Source organism: Nicotiana attenuata, chromosome 7, assembly GCF_001879085.1.
Source record: "Nicotiana attenuata strain UT chromosome 7, NIATTr2, whole genome shotgun sequence".
Taxonomy (NCBI): domain Eukaryota; kingdom Viridiplantae; phylum Streptophyta; class Magnoliopsida; order Solanales; family Solanaceae; genus Nicotiana; species Nicotiana attenuata.
This window is the reverse complement of record NC_031995.1, coordinates 95,009,957-95,029,336: the sequence shown is the minus strand read 5'-3', so window position 1 is coordinate 95,029,336 and position 19,380 is coordinate 95,009,957.

Genomic DNA, 19,380 nt, shown 5'->3' with positions numbered 1-19,380 from the left:
GGGCCTCGATGCCAAGTCAGATGCCCGGCTAAGGGCAATCGATGTGGGATTAACAACTATTAGGGTTGTGATTGCGGCTCTTTATGACCAATAACGAGCAATAAATGAAGAACGATCAATGATATATAATAAATATAAATAACGCAATAAATGTAAGCAACAGAGCCAAATAGAGAGTATGTTTGAATTAGAGAGCTAAAAGAATGTTCTTGTATTGAATGAAGTATCTTCTGTGTCTTTACAAAATGATAAGGAACCCCTTTGTAGATCAGGGGAATCTTCGTATGGTACCAATGCATTTATTACAAAGATATGGGATTGGTACAACTATTTAATACCTCGGTACGGGCGCACATCAACCTGTCAACTTCCATCAAGTGCCTAGGTAACTCCACATTTTTTTATTGCAGGCGTCGATCCATATTGTCTCTGAGCCAATCATTTTGGAAACTCTACGAGGTCGCACCTCGAGCCTTGCCTCGGGCTTTATGAGACGCATCTTTGGAGCCTCGAAATGACCATAAAATTGGTCCCTCGGATTTTACCGTATACAGATAGTCCTCGCGTTTCCTAGAGTAAGATGATAGGAAACAATTTTGAACTCTTGCACTCATCATGACGCCAGCATGTCAGGGCATTTAATGATATAACTCAATGACCACGCATGGGTCGCTGTCAACACGGCTATCGAGAAACCCATGAACCATTATTGGTTCGGTTTCCGCTGCCCATACGGCTTCTATAAATACCCCATTTGCTTTGCGACTTGCATTTTTATGATTCCTTCAAGCTTTTAGAGCCAAATCCATCTTCCTCTACGCCCTTCTTTCTTTTGTTCTTGGTTTCCTGCCTTCCTTCTCGAGAAAAAGAAAACTTTTAGTTGCCATGGCCAGAACCTCCAAGACAGTGCCTCGGAAAGATGAAGCTACCTCTTCATCTTGAGCATCCAAGAACAAATCTAAGGGTAAGCCCAAAGTGGCTCCTACCGTTGAACAGTATTCACCCACCGAGTTCGATAGTACGAAGGATTTTTCCATTGAGAGGCCTTCATCTACGCCAAGTCGATGCGAACATGTGTCCCGGTTCATTAGCATTGTGAATGATATAGGCAAAGTATGGGCGGACTACCAATGGGGGGAGAAAGTGCTGGTTGAGATCCCCAGCCTTAATGAGAGCATAACGGACCATAAGGCCAGTTTTCTTTATGTATATTCATACACGTTCACTTTGGGCCCTGTCGATTCCTTGAACCCTTCTTCTCCGGCTATAGACCCGGTCATTCTCGACTTCTGCTGTAAATATCGGGTGACACTTGGCCAAATCTATCCCTCGTTTTGGAGGATAGTTTACATGCTTCGTTACTTTTCCAGCAGGGTAGAGGGTACAACTTTTACCCTTGATCACCTGATCAGGCTGTATAGCCCCCATCTTTTTCGAGGCTTGATCAAGCTTCACCCTCGATCTTCGAAACCCTTTTTCTCGAGTATTGATGAGCACAAGGATCAAGGGTGGATGAGCCGGTTTGTCAGAGTGAGGACCTCAGACATTATTCCGGTTGAGAGGATGCCGTTCCCGGAGGAGTGGATTGTGAAGCGTAAGTGCTTCTTCGGTTAATATGCTTTATTGCCTTCTTACTTTCTTAAAAAAACTTTCCCTTTGCTTATGCATCCGCCCTTTGGTACCCCGAATACGTTCCGGACCTGTTGGGGTGGATTAGGGGATTAAATACCTCGTTCCCCTATCTCGAGCGCTCTTGGCCTGAGTTGGCTAAACACGGTGGGTGGACAAGAACCATGGTAAGCTCCTTCTTTCCGCTTCTATCATGTTTTCATATTTTTCCCCATATTCTCTGTGCCGATAAGTTTTGATTACTATGTTTGTGCAGGCCTTGGCGATGGGGTACTGATGAGACCGCCTCCTGCAGGCGAGGGAGGGTCCTCTGGGCCCGACAAGGGCAAGAAGAGGAAAAAAGAGACGGCTGCCGAATCCCCTGTATCAAAGAAGCCCAAGTCTCGCAGGCCTCGAGTTGAGGCCGAGGTCTCGTCTTCAGCTTCCGAGGCAAGCTCCGACGATGAGGATGAGGATGATGATGACGATAATAACCCTTTGGCACAAAGGAAGAGGTCGGGCACAGATGCCCCCCAAGTGTCTGTGCCGAGGGCCGCCGAGTGGGGAACGACTGATTCGGCTCGAGCCCATGCTTCGGGGGACCTCGAGGATGGTGCGGATACGGTCCCTGAGTCATCGACCGGACACAGCACAGTCTGCACCGAAGAACTTGCTGCTATCGGCTCCAAAAGGCCCGAACCTGGAGCTTTTCGGGGACAGGACTTGTCCTTCGGGTCTGTCGACATTCTAGGGGGACTTAATTCGGGTCCTCGATTCTCACCTGGAGAGTTTAGGGATGCGCGGGACCTAAACATCGCCAAAGCGGGAGGCTGTCACAAGGGGGAAGGTGAGCTTGGAAACTTCCTCGACGGAGTTAGCGATAATATTAGCCTTGACGCTCCCGATGCCATCGAGGAAGCGGTGGGGTGCCTGCGGCAGGTAATACCTTGACATATTTTGGCGCTCTCAAGTATTTTCCTTTGTTTCTCTGACTCCTTTTCTTCGTTGTAGGCTAAAAAGTTGTATGACCATGCCGTCTCCAAGCTGCGAGATGAGCTCATAGGTCATAAGAAGGAAGTCGAGGGTCTTGCCTCGAGTTTAAAGGAGTCGGAGACCCTTTCTGCCCGAAAGGAGGAGGAGCTAATTACGCTCCGGGAAAGGTTGGAAGAACTGAACCGAGACAGAGACAACCTTGTTGAGCAGGTAGTACCGTATTTTATGAACCTGCCTTTTATTTTGACTTGATACTTATCAATTTGTTTCACCTTTGTAGGTTGGGCAAAAGAACGCTCTCGTGGGGCGTCTTCAGGAGGAGATAGCTATCAAGGACGTGGAGGTCCTCGACCTGAGGAGGCGAAATGGGGTCGTGGCCTCAGAGAGGGACTTTCTGTAGATGGAGCTGACATCATCCCGAGACCTCTTGAAGAGTGCCAAGGAAGAGATTGCTGCGCTGTCGTCGGCTAGGTCAATGGCAGAGGAAAAGGCGTCCTTGTATAAGAAAGATGCTGCTACTGCGAATGAAAAGGCTTGAGACATACTAGCGGGGGTCGAGCAGAAGCTGACTCGAGCTGTTGCTCGTGCTCGTGCGCAAGCAAGGAAGCAGGCTTTCGAGGAAGCGAGTGGCAGGGGCGTCGATTTCTCAGCAAAGATTGAGAAGGCCCGAATCATGGAGGATAAGAAACTGCCTATTCGGATGCTGCGGATGAGGGTTCCGGTGATGATTCCATTGGTGAAGAGTAGATTTAGGTCGTCCTTTTCCCTTTTTGTGCTAGGGTTTCTTAAGGAAAGACTTTGTAAATGCTCCCCCTTTTGGGAATACAATGTTTTTTCTTTCTGCTTCCAGCTTTCGAGTGCTATGTTTTATTGCTTTTGTCTTCAAATTCTTATTTGTTGGTTCTTGGGAACATGTGTTCGGGACAGTTGAGGCCTTTGAGATTGGGTACCATCTCAAAACAGGGCCGAGAGCTTTTACAAGGTTGATGCCCTAAAAATATCGAAAACCCTTGGGGTCGAATGGACGGTATCACTTAAGTGATATGACTGTGAAAACGACCGGGGTGGCCCTACCGGCACATTTCTCAAGAAAATGGTACTGACATGGTCAGATTTCATTGGTCCTTAGGGGAGGCGAACGGTCGCCAACTGCTCTATATATGTACTTGCCTTCCCTTCTTTTGAAAATATTGTTGTGCTAGGGGACTATCTTTTTTATAGGGTTTCTCCTTCATGCGCCAAGTTTCCTTCAACTCAAAGCTTTCGCCTATGTCTTTTGTTTTCCCTCTCTTTGTTTACCACAATCATGGCTGCTGAGCTCAAACCCACTTGCCAATGAGAGGAGGAATTTGTTCCAATTTTGCATTTGGTCGGTGGCACACCGCCGGCGCCCGGCAAGCGAACATCGAGATGCTTCATCTCGAAGAGGGATTTTACATTGGCAAAACCTCCCGATGTTCCGGGCTGCCGGGAGCATGCCTCGAGGTATATCTCTTCGGTAAGGGAGGAGCATCTCGAGGCAGTTAGAAAAGAATGCAGATAGGGAGAAGAAGTGGTGCTGCAGGTACCTTCATCGAGGGAGAGCGTCATGGCTCGTGTCGAGGGTTTTTTGAACGTATATACGTACCCCTTTACATTGGGCCCTCTCGATAGGATCGTGCTCGAGTTTTGTAGGAGGTATCAGGTTACCTTGGCGCAGGTCACCCATCCTTTGGGAAGATAGTGCCGACGATAAGGTATTTTGCAGGCAAGGCCGGGCTCGAGTTCACCCTTAGCCATCTCATTAGGTTATACCAGCCTTTGCATTACCGGGGCTTGATCACCCTACAACGCTGGTCCACTCGGCCCCCTGCCGTTAGTGATGAAGAAGACAAGAACCGAGGGTGGATGAATCGATTTGTTCGAGTACGAATAGTCGAGTTTATCCCCCGAGAGTTTATGCCATTTACTGAGAAATGGAATTTCGCACGTAAGTGGTACAATTGCGCTTTTACTGTTGCAGTCCATAATGGAGATGAGCTTTGTGAAGATATTCTCCCTTTTGCTTTTTGTAGCGATCCCCTGGCTGCTGAACGAGGTTCCTGATCTGGCGAAATGGTCTTGCAAGCTAGCAGCTTGCTCGACTCACGATAAGCGCAAATGGCGAGACATGTCCAAGGGGAGATGGGAGGCCGAACGTCATGGTAGGTTCATAGTGGCTTGTTTTCTTAGAAAGGTACTTTTTGTAAAGCGCACTGACTTTGCCAACGTAGGTGTTGGAGAATTTTCCAAGATGAGGCCGTGTCTCCTTGGGGAGGAGGAGGAAAGATTGCCAACCTCGGGATCGAGGATCGATAACAAACGGAAGGAATCCTCGAGGTGTGAGGTGTTCACAGTGGGGCGAGTCCTGTTATGAGGTTTAAAAGAGACGAGTCGGCCGAGCTTCCGGCCTCTAGGGCCTCTATTCTTGAAAAAATAGTTCCAACCTTGCCTCCATCTCCCGTTCCCGTCGAAGGTACTTCGAGGGACAAGGGTCATCCGCCGCCTCCCTGTTTTCCCACCGAAGGCACTTCGGGGGAAACCAAGGCATCGGATGTACGCTCGCTTTTGGTGAGGCTCAGCGGCTTAGCTTTATGGTAAGCTTTGGTATAGGCTTCTTCTAGTTTCATGCCTTCCTTTCCTTATTGAGCTTTCTTTTTGCAGGCCTTTGACAAGCTTAAGTCCGAGCTGCTTTGCCGTGAGGCTAGGCTACGGAAAGCTTTGGATGGGGAGAAATCCCTTAGGCTTGGCACGAAAAAGGAAGATGAGCTGGTATTCCTGCGGTATGAGGCGGATCGAAGTCGGAACTATGAGGACTACCTTGAAAGACAGGTACCCTTTGTTTTGAGCCGATGCACGCTTCTCCTCCAGCTTTCGTAGGTTAATATTTTTCCTTTTTCAGCTGTAGAGAAAAACGGAGTACCTGGAGCGAATTTGGGGCGAATTTGGCCAGATTAAGCGTGAGCGTAACGAGCTAGAAGCCCAGGTTGAGGCCCAGAGGGATGTCTTGGCCAAGGCCTCCGCCTTTGAAGCGCAGTTCCGGGACGTTCGCGCGAACAGTCCGGTCCGATCGAATAAGATTGCAAGGCTCGAATCTGAAATTTTAAGGATGAAGGCAGAGGTCGTAGGTGCTCGGACTGAAGCCGAGGTGATCCGAGCCAGGGCCGATAAGAAGTGGTTGTCTTTTTGCAAGACGCTGTCGATGCTCGAGCTGAGCTGAGATGAGCTCTCGACCTGGAGAGTAGGAGCAAAGAGTATGTCATATGTAGATCTCTGAGGGAAACCCTCGAGGAGATACACGCTAGGGGCTTTGATCTCTCGCAACAAATAGAGCAGGCAAAGGCGGATGAGTCCGATGCTAAGTTCCTTTTGTCTGACGCTGAAGATAGCGAGGAAGAGGCTGTTGTGCCATAGTTCCCGAGGGGGATATAGATTGGACTTTTATTTTCCGATTTTGTACATAGTGCAAACATTGTAAATGGAGGATTGTATCTTTTCATACATGTGTATAAAAGGAAACCCCGTGGGCTTTATTCTTTATGCACTTCCTTTTGCTTCGATGTTTGTCAGTCTTTAGCCAGATGAACCGATTTTCGGAAGAAGAACCATTAGGTCTATTGTACGGTCCCGGGCTTCGTTCCGCTGGCCCGTAGGCTCTTACATGTTTGGTTGGGATGACCTTTTAGTGTAAGCCGACGTTTAAGCTCTTATGATTTTGTTCTTAGGCATATGTGGTTAATTGTTTTGGGTTCAGTCTCCAAGTCGGGTTTCGACTCGAGCCTATTGACCCTTAAGTTTTTGTTTTTAAGGTTGGCCCTTAGGCTCTTACACGATTGGTCGGTACGCATTTTTACATGGGCTGGCGGCAGTGGCTCTTACGCTTTAGGTCGGTACGACCTTTTACATGAGCTAGCGGCAGTGGCTCTTACATTTTAGGTCGGTACGACCTTCTATGTGAGCTGGCGGCAGTGGCTCTTACGCTTTAGGTCGGTAAGACCTTTTATGTGAGCTGGCGGTAGTGGCTCTTACGCTTTAGGTCGGTACGACCTCTAATGTAGGCTTTATTCTTCCCTCGTTAAGGATTTTTGAATTTGCGTTTTCCTGACTTTTCGACGGTTTGGTAAAACCTCGATTACGAGTCGTTATACGGCGGTGATCGAGCTCCTCGGGAGGTCTTGCTCGGTGGCTGAGTGTTTCAAAGCCAATAGTTCTGGAGCTGACATGGTCGAAGCCCTTTTGTTGTGTCGAGGGTAGCCTGTTTTAACTGGCTCTTTTCGAAGTTCTTTCGAAGTAATTGAAGGCCTGTGATTTTGTAGCGACGGTCGGGTGTCCTCGAGTTGCGTTAGTTTGGCTGGTACAGCCTTGTGACCGCTGTCATTGTGCTTGGATGGAGCCTTTCAGTCCCCGAGTGAGGTAGTTTCGGCGTTTATATCGAGGGTATGCCTTTTTAGGGGTCTTATAAGTTCGATATATAGCCTTAAATTTAAGATCGGGAATTATGACTTTTGTAAGGTCTTATAAATTTTTACATGAGTTTGAGGTCTTACAGCTTTGGTTACTTGGTACAAGTATGGTTCATGCCTTGCTTGAGGTCTTACAGGTTTGGTATTGCCTTGTGAAGGTCTTAGGAATTCCCTCGAGGTCTTACAGTTTTGATGTTGCCTTATGGAGGTCTTACGCGCTCGAGGTTGCCCGCATGGGGCCTTATAGCCTCGGGTTTTTGACAGATCGATGGGGATGGCAGTTGGTGGCAGTCCCCGAGTCATCGAGAATTTCTTGGCTCGGGAGCCATTCCCTGTAAACTTGGTATTGCCTCATTGAGGGCTTACGAGTTCGGAGTTTCCGACTCGGAGGTCATGTAACCTTGAGTTTTCGACGCCAGTCCCCGAGTGTTCGGGACGTTGTTTGGCTTTTGGAGCCGTTTTTGCAATCTTAATGTTGCCTTATTGAGGTCTTAGCTTCGAGTTTTTGACGCCAGTCCCTGAGTGGTCGGGATGCCGGTCCCCGAGTGTTCGGGACATTTTTGGCCCTGGAGCCGTTTTTGTAAGAGATGGCGAGCTTCTTTGAAATGCGAAATGTTTTGATGGAGGGGGAAATATTCTTTGATTACTTGGTACAAGTATGCATGTCTTCGCCGTATGGGGCTCGGTTATTCTATACAGACACGGTTCGTTCGACTGTTTGGCCCGGTACATCATTTTCCTATCGAGACCCCGTTCAGCACATCTTGGCTTCTCCGAGGAGGTGACCTTCCGGGGGGGATGCCCCTCAGTAATCGAGGTTGATTGAAGAGAAGCCTTGAATACTTTGTTGAGCCTTCCTTAGGTAGCATATAGATGTTGCCTCATTAAAAACCTTTTCGGTAAAAACCCTTCTTGGGATAAAACCCGATCGAAGGAAAAGAGTGCAACGCATGATTTCAAAACCTAGGGCCTTCAGGTTAGGAAGCGCTTCGGCAGCATCGATTGAGTGCCTGCGTATATGGTTAGAGCAAAACCTGAATGAAAAAGGGAGATGACCATACCTTAGTTCCGGCGATGCCTTAAGCCTTGATACGCTTCGATTGTTTATTTTGAGGATGCGGTACGACCCGTTACTTGTTTTAGTCAGGTTTAACCGACAGTATAGCTTGTTATTGCTATTTTACTGTTTGCTTATCCTTTGGCTCCTTCGATGATGGAGATATTAGTGCCGGTGCCACATCGTGCACCGCAAACATCTCTTTTGCCGCATGCTGCTCTCCGTAGATGGTTTTTACCCCATCCATTGTTGGGAACTTCATCATTTGGTGGAGGGTGGATGGTACTGCCCTCATGCAGTGTATCCATGGCCTTCCGAGCAAGGCGTTATACCTCATATCTCCTTCGATGACATGAAATTTAGCATTTTGGGTTATGCCAACCATGTTGACCGAGAGGGTGATTTCTCCTTTGGCCATTTCGCTTGCTGTGTTGAATCCGTTGAGGACTCGAGAAGTGGACACGATCTGGTCGAGCAGTCCGAGCTGCTCCACCACCCTCGACCTGATGATGTTGGCCGAGCTACCTGGATCCACAAGCACACGCTTAATTTGAGATGTATTTACAAGAAAGGAAATTACCAATGCGTCGTTACGGGGCAGAGATAGAGCCTCGAGGTCTTCGTCGCTGAACGTGAGGGCGTCCTCGGGTATGTAACCTCGAGTTCGTTTTTCCCTGGTGATGCAAATTTTTGTTCTCCTGACCATGGGTTCTTGTGGAGCGTCGATACCTCCGAAGATCATGTGGATGAAATGTTGTGGCTCGCTTGTTTCATTCTTCTTGGTCGCCTCTCTTTCCCGGTACTTATTCTTGGCTCGGTCGCTGAGGAATTCTCGAAGGTGACCTTTGTTGAGTAGTCGGGCTACTTCTTCCCAAAGTTCTCGGCAATCCTCAGTCTTGTGACCATGTGTGTTGTGAAATTCACACACTAAGTTATGGTTCCTTTGCGAAGGATCTGATTGTACAGGCCTTGGCCACCTGGTGTCTGATTTAACCGATGGCAAATACGATGTCTGAATTGTCGAAGTTGAAGTTGTATTCCGACAGGCGGGGTGCTTCCGTCGACCTTGTGCGCCCATCGAATCCAACTCTACTAATAAGTCCCTGAGGGTTTTGACCTCGATCTAGCCTTCAATCGTTGCGTGGTATGTTGCGCCTTGGGGCGTTTCTTCTATCTTCAGTATATGGTTGGTATCTTTCTTTGTTTGGCTTTGGCTCCTTCGTCGGAAGCCTGCTAGGTTATACTGAGCCCGAGGGGGCTCCCAGTTGGTCATCTTCAACCCTGATCTTTGATTGGTATCGATTGTGGACATCCGACTAGGTCACGGCGGGATATTTGACTAAGTTCTGCTTCAGCTGCTTCGAAGCTACCGAGCTCCGCTCGTTCAAACCTTGAGTGAAGGCCTGCACTGCCTAGTCGTCGGAGACCGGCGGTAGTTCCATTCGTTCCATTTGGAAACGAGATACGAATTCTTGCAGCATCTCGTTATCTATTTGCTTGATTTTGAAGACGTCAGATTTTCTTATAGCTACCTTGATGGCACCAGCATGTGCCTTTATGAACGAATCTGCCATCATGGCAAACGAATCTATCGAGTGTGGAGCTAAGTTGTGGTACCACATCATCGCTCCCTTTGAGAGCGTCTCTCCAAATTTCTTCAGTAGGACGGATTCGATCTCGTCGTCCTTCAGGTCGTTGCCTTTTACTGCACAAGTGTAAGCAGTGACGTGCTTGTTGGGGTCCGAGGTTCCGTTGTACTTCGGAAGATCGGGCATTCTGAACTTCTTTGGAATGGGTTTTGGAGCCGCTTCCTGTGGAAACGGTTTTTGCACGAACTTCTTAAAGTCGACACCTTTCAGGATCGAGGGTGCGCCCGGGATTTGATCGACCTTAGAATTGTAGGTCTCCACCTTCTTGTCATTGGATTCTATCTTCTTATCGCCCAATTCGACCCTCTTTGTGAGGTCCTCGAGCATTTTTATGATGGCGGGGTCGGCTGCCGACCCTTTGTTGTTTGATCTTTCCGGTACCTGCTCGGCCTGGGGAGCCGTTTCTGGTGCTACCGTGCTGGGAGTTTTTTGGTGACTTTGCAGCTGAGCAATCGCCAGCTGTTGTGCCTGTAACATTTCAAAAATAACGTGAAGGCTAACTTCCTGTTCTTTCCTAGACGGAGTTTTCTGAGCTTCTTGTTGATTCCTTGGTGTATGCTCCTATTGGTGTGGGAGCTTATTTTGACGTGTTGAGTGTCGCACGAGACCGCGTCCGTGGGAATTGGTTCTTAAGCGTCCCCAGGGAATCGTGGTGGTACACCAACACCTGGAACAACTACACCGTTTTCTCCATTGTCCTCAAGATTGTTGCTTTCATGTGCGTTTACTGAGTTGGACATTTTGACCTGAAATCAAAGATCTTGGGCAAGAAAAATTGTGAAAGATTTCTTGCGTTATGTAGAAAACTAGCAAGAAAACAATCACTATTATTTTTGCCCCACGGTGGGCGCCAAACTATTTACCTTGAAAATGGTAATAACAATTAGATTTGATTTTGTGGTTCTTAAAATATGTGTTCTATTTTTATGCCAGTTGTTAAGCAGTAGATTCTAAGTGACGGGGTTAGAAAATAATAAGAGATTCAAGATGGCCTTTCAAAAATAACGGTTGAGAATCGGGGCCTCGAGCTAGCACGTGCGGGGCCTCGATGCCGAGTCAGATGCCCTGCTAAGGGCGGTCGATGTGGGATTAACAACTATTAGGGTTGTGATTGCGGCTCTTTATGACCAATAACGAGAAATAAATGAAGAACGATTAATGATATATAATAAATATAAATAAAGCAATAAATGTAAGCAATAGAGCCAAATAGAGAGTATGTTTGAATTAGAGAGCAGAAAGAATGTTCTTGTATTGAATGAAGTATCTTGTGTGTCTTTATAAAATGATAAGGAACCCCTTTATAGATCAGGGGAATCTTCGTATGGTACCAGTGCATTTGTTACAAAGATATGGGATTGATACAGCTATTTAATGCCTCGGTACGGGCGCACATCAGCCTGTTAACTTCCATCAAGTGCCTAGGGAACTCCCCATTTTTTTATTGCAGCTGTCGATCCATATTGTCTCTGAGCCAAGAATTTTTGAAACTCTACGAGGTCGCGCCTCGAGCCCTGCCTCGGGCTTTAAGAGACGCATCTTTGGAGCCCCGAAATGACCATAAAATCGATCCCTTGGATTTTACCGTACACACTAGGGAATTCTACCTAAAGAGGGAATTCGACCTAAGGAGGCAAGAACATGCAAGGAGCAAGGCGGATAATTCTTCTACGCGTTTTTCACTTTCTTCTTCCTATTTTCATTATTGGTTATGAATTCTAGTATTGTAGTTTTTCATACTATTATTAATAGGTAATATATTATCTAGGGTTTTGATGGAACCTTTTGTAGGATGAACTCTTGATACGTTCTGATGTAATTGAGTCTTTGATTTTTCTATTTGCTCAACTATGTGCTTATTTTAGTTAATTGTAGAGCTCTCAATTAACGGTGCCTATTTATTATGTATTTCTTGAAAAAGAGTACATATTTAGGTAGTTGTTGAACAACGCCACTCCTAACGTATATGAGATATCAATACGGCAGGTTTAAAGGAGGGATTAGAGATGACGAAGCTTTGACGTGATCATAGTGAGCGGGGAAAAGTGGGAGCTAACGTAATTAGAGAGAATATGACTAGTACATTATTGTAGTTGCTTGAGAGATACTTACGATAAGTCGAGTGCTCATGATCAGTGGAGAATAATTAGGAAAACTTATAGAAGACGTAGCGGGAAGGATTCCGACAATTGGGGAAATCATAACTCTAAACTTCCTTAATCTTGTCTCCAACCCTTAGTATCTCAAGTTGTTAATTTACTTTTCGAATTTGTTATGAGCAGGCCTAATAGAGTCTTGCGGATCAGTGAGGATACGTGTGTACTTATCTTCGAGAGGCTATATAGTGTTAGGAAACTACAATTTCTTCATCTCCTATCGTGCAGTTGATGTTATACTAAGTGTCTTTCTCTTATTCTCTCACATATGGTAAGAACGCGCATGGCGGATGTTCCGGACCCGGGAGGAGCATCTCCTTGATGACGTCCAAATCCACTACTAAAAAGTAAATGGACACGGTCGCGTATAATTTACCCAACTATGAGTCGGGGTCGAATCCCACCGAAAACAATATGTAGGCGATTAGGAATGTAAGAGAATTATCACTTGTTATGCAATGCCAAACACTTAGAATTGATTTGAGAAAATATTTATATCTAATTGCGAAAATGTAAACTAACCTATAAAGCAAGTAAAATGATCAATGGCTACAAGTATGGATGCACGGGGGATTACACTCAAGTAACGATCCAATGTATTTCAGGATTTTACAAATATGAGCGAGTTTATGTTAATTAGCCTCGGGTAATAATTCTATATTAGCTACTTTCAAAGACCAACAAGACTTCCTAATTGAATTATCCCTAAAACAATTAGGAGATTAAGCACACCCGATTATGGCTACAAGTAGTTCAATCATATTCCTAGGTAGAATCTATAAAATGAGGGTTAAAGCCTCAAGTTCTTGTTAGTTAATCTTTCCCAACCCCAAATAATCTTTTCCAAAATTAATTCGAAGTTAATGGGCGCGTCCTAGGGTTAGCTAATCCCTTTGGAAACATTAAAGAACAAGAACAATTAGAGAAACAATAACTCACTTCATAAAAGATAAAAAATCATTCAATACATAAGCACAACAAGATATTTAATCCACACTTTAAACATGAATATTCCCATAAACAAGATTCAAGTGTTGGATAAAATACTACACACTTATATATACAACACAAAGCAAGGAAATGAAGAAATGAGCATAAATGAGTAAGGAATTCTCAACCAAAAGATTCAAATCTTCAAGACCAAAGTGTGTGTGCAAGAACCCTAGCTTCAAAACTTGTGTTCTTCTCTCAAAATAGGTCAAAGACTGCCCAAAGATGTCCAAAAATGTGCCAAAGATATTTTACAAATGAGCTAAGTCGTGTATTAAAGGATTTGGGCCAGAAAATATGAAATGACATAATTGCCCAGAACTGAAGCACGATTTTCGCAATTGCGAATATTAGTTCACAATTGCGAACAATAATATTCCTGTTGATCAACGCATTTGCGAAGTTTGACAATCTGGTTTGACTTCGCATTTGCGGAGTCCTTTATCGCATTTGCGAAGAGTGCTGGCCAGGGTTGACTTCGCATTTGCGAAGCCCTTTTTGGCATTTGCGATCACTAATTTCTTCGCATTTCCTATATGTGTGTCGCAATTGCGACACCTGAGGACATTTTCCAGATTGACATTTTCCAGATTTTCTTCTTTTCAGCTTCTTTTTTACTCGTTTTCACTTGGTTTATTCAAGATCACTTCTACATCACATAGAACCTATAATATAGAAGTAAACAACATTAAACACATGATTTTATCACTCAAACGTAGTAAAAGTCAAAGCTTAAAGATGAGATAAGTTTGTAAAATACGAACTTATCACTCCCCCTATTGCTAAAGGCCGAGGCAAAGGCCAGGGAAGGACACCAACCCAAGTTAGGGGATGAGGACGTCCCAGAGTTGCCCTAGCTATACCACCAGTGGATCGAGTAGAGGATCCCATTATTGAGGAGCAGGGCGAGGTGCCTGCAACAAAGTCAGCCCCGTGTAGATTTCATGTCAGCACCGGGCTTTCAAGAGGTTATGGGCCGTATGCTACGATTCATGGATTCTATGACCAAGCTGGTTTATTTCCAGTAGACCTAGCCACATCTCAAGTAGTAGGGGGAGCATAGAACCCTACTGCTCAGGCTCCTAGACATGCAGTTGCCGTATATAAGACCCCGGGTACACTACCCGTGGGTAGAGCCCAGCCATTTGTAGCAGCTATACTTGAGCCTAGACCAGCTGCTACCGGCGAGCCGCAGAAGCTATCGGATAGATGGACCGGGCTTCACCCTCCTATCTTCGGAGGTGAGCAACATGAGGATCCCCAGGACTTCATTGATAAGTATAGGGACAAACTGCACAACATAAGGATATTGGAGTCCCACGGGGTGGATTTCACTACTTTCTAGCTAGATGGCAGGGCCCGTAGATTGTGGCAGTCACATCTTCTCGGCAGACTAGTAAGTTCTCCTCCCATGACTTGGGATCAGTTTACATGCCTTTTCTTGGATAGGTATATTCTACCCTCCTAGAGGGAAGAGTTACGGATTCGGTTTGAGAAGCTCCAGTAGGGTCAGATGTCAGTGACCGATTATGAGGCGAGGTTTTGTCTCGCCATGCATTTATGATACTTCCTACTGACGCAGAGTGAGTGTGAAGGTTTGTTTTGGGGTTGCACTCAGGTATTCAGGCTACTATGGCCCGGGAGGTTGAGATGGGGACTTCTTACCAGCTAGTAGTGGAGATAGATCAGAGGATTGAGGGTTACTGTCGCAGAGGTAGAGACCAGATACAGTGGAATAAGCGGGTCCGTTATTCTGGAGAGTTTATAGGTGCCTCGGCTGGGGGCAGAGGTCAATCTGAGAGAGGTCAGCCTAGTAGGCCCATATATCCAGCACCGCCTCCTCCTCGAGGTGCTCCAGTTCGACCCTATTTCAGCGCCATGCCAGAGAGTTCTTACCGCCCACCAGCTATCTAGGGTTCTTCCAGTGGGTATTCAAGCCATTAGGTTCAGGCTTTAGGTCAGTAGATCACCGTACCGAGGGGTTGTTTCGAGTGCCGGGATCTCAGTCATGTGCGAAGGTTTTGCCCTAGGCTTTGGGGCTAGCAACCCATGATTACAGCACCAGTCATCCGGCCGCCTAGAGGCGGAGGGCAGGCGGTTAGGGGCCGTCCTAGAGGTGGAGGCCATCCAGCTATAAGCCAGTCAGGTGGGGGCCAGCCAGTCGGTACCCCATCTAGGTTCTATACTTTTCTAGCCAGACCAGATGCAGTGGCCTCAGATGCCGTGATCATAAGTACTATATTTGTCTATGGTAGGGATGTTTCAGTATTATTTGATCCAGGGTCTACCTATTCATATGTATCATTCCTATTTGCTCATTTTCTGGATGTTTCTCGTGAGTCTTTGGGCGCTCCTGTTTATGCGTCTACTTCTATGGGTGATTCTGTTGTTGTGGATCGGATCTATCGGTCCTGTATTGTTACATTCTGCAGTTATGCTTGATATGACCGACTTTGAGTTCATCCTAGGCATGGACTGGTTATATCCTTGATTTCCATGCCAAGACGGTTACCTTGGTGATGCCAGAGTTGCCTAGATTGAAGTGGAAAGGTTCGTCTGCAGCACACCTAGTCAGATCATCTCTTTTATGAAGGCTCAATACATGGTCGAGAAGGGTTATTTGGCTTATCCAGCCTATGTTCGAGATACTACTGCAGAGACTCCAGCGATTGATTCAGTACCCGTAGTCTGGGAGTTCTCCGATGTGTTTCCTTTCGATCTTCTAGGCATGCCACCAGATCGTGATAGCTATTTCTGCATTGATTTGGCTCCAGGTACGCAGCTTATATCTATCATACCGTACCGTATGGCTCCGAAAGAGTTGAAAGAGTTGAATGAACAACTTGAGGAGTTGATAGCAAAGGGGTTCGTCAGGTCGAGTGTATCGCCTTGCGGTGCACCAGTGTTATTTGTGAAGAAGAAAGATGGGACTATGCGGAGTTACTGCCAGTTGAAAAAAGTCACCATTAAGAACAAGTACCCGTTGCCGGGGATTGATGATTGTTTGACCAGTTGCAAGGTGCCAGGGTGTTCTCTAAGATCGAGCTCAGATTGGGGTACCATCAATTGAAGATTAGGGATTCAGATGTTCCGAAGACTACTTTCCGGACTAGATATGGTCATTATGAGTTTCTAATGATGTCCTTCGGCTTGACTAACGCCCCAACGACATTTATGGATTTGATGAACAGGGTGTTCAGGCCATACATTGATTCGTTTTTCATTGTCTTCATCAATGACATTTTGATCTACTAGCGTAGCATGGAGGAGCACGAGCAACATTTGAGAGTGGTGCTTCAGACCTTATGGGAATAAAAGCTATATGCTAAGTTCTCTAAGTGTCAGTTTTTCCTAGATTCTGTAGGATTCTTGGGGCATGTCGTATCAGGCGAGGGTATTAAGGTGGATCCCAAGAAGATTGAGGCAGTTCAGTGTTGGCCTCGTCCCACTTCGGCGACTGAGAACAAGAGCTTCTTGGGGTTAGCAAGTTATTATCGCCGGTTTGTAAAGGGATTCTCATCTATTGCAGCACCTCTGACTAGATTCACTCAGAAGGGAGCTCTGTTCCGTTGGTTCGATGATTGTGAGGCGAGCTTTCAGAAGCTCAAGACAACTTTGACTACTACACCGGTTCTAGTGTTCCCTTCCGATTCGGGGATGTATATTATATATTGCGATGCTTCATGCGTTGGTTTGGGTTGCGTGGTGATGCAGGAGGGGCGAATTATTGCATACGCTTCATGTAAACTAAAGCCCCATGAGAAGAATTACCCTATACACGATTTGGTGTTGGCGATGATTGTTCATGCTCTTAAGATTTGGAGGCATTATCTTTATGGGGTGTCCTGTGAGGTTTACACCGATCATCGCAGCTTGCAGCATTTGTTCAAGTAGAGGGATCTCAATTTGAGGCAGGGTAGATGGCTTGATACTGAAGAATTATGATATCACCATTCTTTACCCTCCGGGCAAAGCAAATGTAGTTGCAAATGCCTTGAGCAGAAAGGCAGAGAGTGTGGGTAGCTTGGCATTCACTTCAGTAGAGGAGAGGCCACTAGCTTTGGATATTCAGTCCTTGGCTAACTGACTTGTGAGGTTGGACATTTCAGAGCCTAGCCGAGTTCTTACATGCGTCGTTGCCAGTATTCACTATTGGAGTAGATTAAGACTCGACAGTATGATGACCCGCACTTGTTGGTTCTTAGAGAGATGTTACTAAAGGTGGTGCCAAGGAGGTTACTATCAGTGAGGATGGTGTTCTGCGACTCCAGGGTCGTCTATGTGTTCCTAATAACAATGTCTTGAGGGAGCGGATTCTAGAGGAGACACACAGTTGTCGGTATTCTATTCATCCAGGTGCTACAAAGATGTATCGCGACCCGAAGCAGCATTATTGGTGGCGACGGATGAAGAAGGACACAGTTGAGTATGTTGCGAGGTGTCTAAATTTCCAGCAGGTTAAGTATGAGCACTAGAGGTCAGGTGGCCTACTCATGCAGATGACTATACCTGAGTGGAAGTAGGAGCGCATTACTATGGACTTCGGGTTGCCGCGGACCAGTTTGGTTCATTGTCGATAGGTTGACCAATTCGACACACTTCATTCCAGTTGTGACTACGTATACTTCAAATAGGTTGGTCCAGATTTATATTTAGGAGATAGTTTGGTTGCATGGTGTTCCTGTTTCCATCATATCAGATAGAGGTCCTTAGTTTACTTCGCATTTCTGGAGAGCAGTACAGAGTGAGTTGGGGACCCGTGTAGAGCTCAGCACAACATTTCATCCATAGACCGACAGGCAGTCGGAGCGGACAATTCAGATCTTGGAGGACATGCTCAGAGCATGTGTGGTTGACTTTGGAGGGCAGTGGGATCGATTCTTGCCTTTTGCCGAGTTTGCTTACAACAACAGTTATCAGTGCAACATCGAGATGGCTCCATTTGAGGCTTTATATGGTCAGCGATGTCGTTCTCCCATCGGGTTGTTTGATCCCAGTGAGGCTAAGTTATATGGTATGGATTTGGTGAAGGATGCCTTGGAAAAGGTAAAGTTGATTCAGGAGCGACTTCGCACAGCACAGTCCAGACAAAAGAGTTACATGGATCAGAAGGCACGTGATTTATCATTTATGGCGGCGAGAAGGTTCTCTTGAAAGTCTAGTCGATGAAGGGTATCATGAGGTTCAGGAAGAATAGCAAGTTGAGCCCAAGGTTTATAGGCCCATTTTAGGTGTTGAAACGAGTTGGAGAGGTTGCTTATGAGCTTGCTTTGCCTCCCAGTCTATCGGGAGTTGATCCGTTTTTCCACGTGTCTATGCTTCGTAGGTATCATGCCGACTTGTCACATGTGTTAGACTTCAGCATGATTCAGTTAGATTCAAGCCTGGGTTATGAGGAGGAGCCAGTTGTCATTTTTGATAGGCAGGTTAGCCAGTTGAGATCCAAGAGGATTTATGAGGTAAAGGTTCGGTGGAGGGGCTAACTAGTCGAGGAGGCGACTTGGGAGTCCGAGGAGGACATGCGGATCAGATATCCACACTTATTTAGCACTCCAGGTATGATTCTAGACCCGTTCGAGGACGAGCGTTTATTTAAGAGGGGGAGAATGTAACGACCCGACCGGTCATTTTGCTTTCTAGAACCTCGTTCCCCTAAATAAGACTCCTTGTACGTGCTTTTTACTGATTTATGACTTGCGGGGATGGTTAGTTCGGGATTTGGAAGGGTTCGGGTTGAAATCGGAACACTTGGTTCCTTAAGGTTAGCTAAAAGGCTAAGTTTGACTTCGGTCAACATTTTGAGTAAACGACCTCGGAATCGAGATTTGACAGTTCCAATAGGTTCATATGATGATTTCAGACTTGGGCGTATGTTCGGATCAGGTTTTTGATGACCCGAGAGCGTTTAGGCGCCTAATAGTTAAAGTTTGCTATTTGAAGGTTTTGAAGTTCTTTAAGTTTGGTTTGGAGTAGGTTTTGGTTATATGAAGGTCCAAAGGGGATTCCGAGACCGGGAATAGTTCCGTATGGTGATTTAAGACTTGCACGCAAAATTTGGTGTCATTCCGAGTAGTTTAAGTACGTTTCGACGCGTTGGGAGTAAATTAAAGAACTTGAAGTTCATAAGTTGATTCAATTTGGTTTGGGGTATGATTCTTTGGGAGGCCCTCACTGGGTTTGAAGACCTTCGCATAAGCAGACTAATCACCATAGGTGCGGTACCGCAAATACGGCCAAGGCACCGCAGGTGCGAAAAGCGCTAGAGGCAGAACACTTCATTTAAGTCGGGACTTAGGCATTTTGGGCTCATTTATTGCATTCCTTGGGCTATTTTTGGAGCTCTTAGAGAGGGGTTTTCACCTAACACTTTGAGGTAAGTAATTTCTACACAATGCGAGTTAAATACATAGTTGATGGGTAGATTTAACATGTAAATTAGTGAAAAT